The sequence below is a fragment of the Myotis brandtii genome, unplaced genomic scaffold, assembly GCF_000412655.1.
Source record: "Myotis brandtii unplaced genomic scaffold, ASM41265v1 scaffold1460, whole genome shotgun sequence".
Classification (NCBI taxonomy): domain Eukaryota; kingdom Metazoa; phylum Chordata; class Mammalia; order Chiroptera; family Vespertilionidae; genus Myotis; species Myotis brandtii.
The window spans coordinates 619,036-623,030 of record NW_005355248.1 but is presented as its reverse complement, the minus strand read 5'-3'; the positions used below and the strand labels follow the sequence as shown (position 1 = coordinate 623,030).

The window sequence follows — 3,995 nt, the reverse complement described above, 5'->3', positions numbered from 1 at the left end:
AGTCACGCCAGGGACGGCCCCCAGGGGATGCACAAGGGTCAGAGGACCGGACAGCCCGGACGCGGACAGCTCCCACGGCGGGACGCCTCAGCTCCACTCACCCCGGCTGTCCTGAAGGAAAGCGAGCTGCTCTTTTAGAGTCACTTTACCTTTTTTGTTTTTGTTATTAATCCTCCTCACCTGAGGATATTTTCCCATTGATTTTTAGGGAGAATGGAAGAGAGAGGGAAAGACAGAGAGTAACATCGATGTGAGGGAAACACATCGATTGGCTGCCTCTTGCAGGAGCCCTGACCGGGGCCCAGGCCGGGGAGCAGCCTGCAACCAACATGGGGTTCACCTGTAAGAAACTTAAATCGGATGCAAGAGCGACACAAAGCCGCTCCGTGTGGAGCGCCTTTCCAGGGAGCATTCAAAACCCGCTTGGGCCTTCCCACCTGCGTGTTCCTGTCTGCTGGGACTCGCACCTGCTCTTTTGCCTAGATTTTTACTGAGCCACTCCGTAGGCCGACGCTCTATCCATTGAGCCACACCAGCCGGGACCTGAGTCACTTTATCCTGAGGTCTCCGTTGCAGTATCTCGGTTTGCGTCCTCACTGATCAAGGCTGGAGGGCCAGCCCACAGAGGGAGCCTCCCTGTGGGGGGCAGGGCCACCCCGGCCCACTGTCTTAATCAGCTCTAGCTGTGGTGACAATACCACCAGCTGGCGGCTTACATAACGGACACTTATTTCTCAGTCCTGGAGTCTGCAAGTTCAAGACCAGGCGCCAGCATGGCGGGGGATTGGCGAGGCCCTCCTCCTGGCCACAGACAGTCCTGCTGCGTTCGGCGTGCGGAGACAGAGGCTCAGGTGTCCCCTAAGAAGGGCACCATCCCACCACGGGGCCCACCCTCACAAACTCATCTGCACCTAATTTCCTCTGAAGGGCCCACCTCCTAACAGCATCACCTTGGGGGGTAGGACTTCAGTAAATGAGTTTGGGGGGACACACACATTCAGTCTATAAAGGCACCGTGGCCTGAGTGGGCAGTTCGGGCAGGACTCACAGCCCACAGACCACACCTGGGCGGGTTAGGTGATAAGCAGCTGAACTCACATCTGTCACTGCGCTTAGGCGCCTGAAAGTCCTCGGCCTGGAGGGTCCCCGTTGGTAAGCACCCTCCTCTCACCTCTCTGGTGAATGATGTTTGCTGGTGCGAGTCATCTATTCTTTTTTTTTTCTATTTCAGACATTTTATTTTTCCAATTCTAACATTAGGCTTTGATAAGTACAAAAGGCTCACAAGTACAAACATTTCTGTATAGCTATACAGTTAAAAAAAACACACCATAAAAACAAAACAATTTTTTTAAGGTGGGCAGAATTCTTCTCTATATAGCCAAGTGACAGTGTTCTTGAAGTGTGGCGGTAAAAACGGTGGGAACGATTTCACTGTCAGGACATCAACATTTCAGATGACTCTTTCCCACTTGTCTCGGGAAATCTGTTCTGGGTGCTGATACTGGACGGATTCCTCGCTCGTATTTCACAGCAGCCACTTCCCTGCTTCTTCGGGGCTTCGATGAGGAGCCTTCGCTGTGCGGCCCTGATGCTCTGACCAGAGGAAGACTCTGACCCCAGCTTCAGAAGCAAGCAACACTCAGATTTATAACTACCATCCTTTCCGATGTTAAAGAGAGAGAGATGACGGAAAAGACCAATGAATTTTTTCATAATAATTTCTCTCCTGGCAAGGATTTAATTTACATAGGCACACTGCAGATGAATTACTAGTACATTTGATGAGCTTTAACTTCTTCAAAGTATTTTTTAAAAATTCTCTTGAAAAGATCAATTCTTCCTACCTGTAGGATTCTGAGTGAAAATGACCCGCTGGAACAGGGGAAGTCTGAGTTTATCTTTGTTTTCCCTCCTAGTAACCTGCTGGACACAGAGCACAGATCTCCTAGGTCCATGGTCGGCAGACTGTGGCTCAAGAGCCACATGCGGCTCTTTGGCCCCTTGAGTGTGGCTCTTCCTAAGCCTTAGGAGTACCCTAATTAAGTTAATAACAATGTACCTACCTATATAGTTTAAGTTTAACAAATGTGGCTCTCAAAAGAAATTTCAATCGTTGTACTGTTGATATTTGGCTCTGTTGACTAATGAGTTTGCCGACCACTGTCCTAGGTCTTCATTTAGCAGCTCTAGGTGTGGCTGAGATTCAACAAAACAACAAAACAAAACTCACTGTGATTGGTGAGAAGATTGGCGGATGTTGTGAACGTGAAGCGCAGACCAGTGCTGGAGAGCCAGCTCAGCAGCGGTCGCAGCCTAGACTCCGTTCCCTCTGCTTAGTAAGAAGGAAGTCACCCCCCACCCCCTCCGCTCCACGCAGCGCCCCTTTCCTCACGCCGCCACCGGCCTCTCCGGGCAGCTTTCTTCTCCGGGCTCCTGCCGTGTGAGTGGTGAAAGGACTGTGAGGCTTCTGGGCTTTGAAGGTGCCGAGGGGAGAGTGGGTTCTGGGGCCTCTGGGAAAGTCCTCATCCCGTCACGACCCCTGTCGGCCTCCTGTGCTTTTCACGCTCTCTCTTGTCCCTTTTGTTGCTTCCTTTTGGGGTTCTTTCTTTCCTTGAGGCCACTTTGTGTTTCTCCTTGAGGCCTGGCTCTTCTTCACGTCACGGTGGGACCTCTGATTTGCTGCTTTCATATGCAGCCTCTTGAACTGCCTTGGAAAATCCCCATTTTTCTGGAGTTCTCTTACTTTTTGTTAATTTGTATTCTTGCTCCCGAATTTCCTATTTGTCATCATAGTAGTAGATGAATGGAGATGTGGGAAAGGTCTGGTGAAACGTTCGCCTTTCTGTACATTCCTGTGCATAGTGGCCTTCTTGACCACAGCTATAGCGGTTCGCTGAGGCTGATTGTCCAGAGGGGTCTCGGCTTTGTGGGTGGTCCAGGTGGAGTGGTTGGCGATGCTGCCTTCAGGTTTCTGGGCAAGCATCGGCACAGCGGCCTGCATGTCACACCGTCACATCGTGTTCTCCAGGCAGGTCTTCCATGACATCTGTGCGTAGAAGTCATGGGACAAGAACAGCCTAAGCAAAGCGGGCTGCACAGGCGTCCTGGAGCTGTCCTCTTGGAGCACAGGGAGCAGCGTGGACTTCTTGTGGAAAGGGGCAATTTTTTGACAAATGGCCCCATTTGTCACAATTTCTACAGGTGACATTTTTGTTTGCTGTATGGTACCGGTGGGTCCCTCTTCCAGACGATCTATTATTATATCTGGGCCTCAACGTCTTTGTCACTGATGAACCAGTTTACACCATCTTCTCCTTTTGTAAACCAGAGCTCCCTTTGAGTGAGTCCACGAGGGCCCTGGTTACAACTGGAGACCCTTCCTTTAGTCATTTATTCAGTCGGCAATTCTTCAAACCACTGAGTCCAGGCCCTGTGCTGGGAACTGTGGAGTGCAGGTCAGACAAGGCCCCTGTTCTCCAGGAGCTTAATTTACAACTGAATGGGAGCTGGCTTAGTGGATAGAGTGCTGGCCCATGGACTGAAGGGCCGCAGGTTGGATTCTGGTCAAGGGCATGTACCTCAGTTGCAGGCTCAATCGCTGGCCCTGGTGGGGACATGTGTGGGAGGCAACCAGTCCATGTGTCTCTCTCACATCGATGCTTCTCCCTCTCCCCTTCCACTCTCTCTAAAAATCAATGGAAAAATGTCCTCAGGTTAGGATTAACAAAAAAATAAAACAAAATAAAAATGCATTTAAAAAATAAATAAATAGCCTGGCTGGCATGGCTCAGTGGTTCATCATTGACCTATGACCCAGGAGGTCATATAATTCAATTGCCGGTCAGGGCCGTGGGCTTGATCCCCAGTGTGGGTCGTGCAGGAGGCAGCCAGTCAACAATTCTCTCTCATTCTCTCTCTCTCTCTCTCTCTCTCTCCCCCTTTCTCCCTTCCTCTCTGAAATCAATAAAAATATATATTTAAACATAAATAAA

At 50.2% G+C, this 3,995-nt stretch overlaps 1 pseudogene; it reads right to left on the bottom strand.

Annotated features, from left to right (window-relative positions):
- Nucleotides 1-2,172: 2,172 nt before the first annotated feature.
- LOC106725229 lies at nucleotides 2,173-3,433 on the bottom strand (annotated as a pseudogene).
- Between the last annotated feature and the right edge of the window lie 562 nt (nucleotides 3,434-3,995).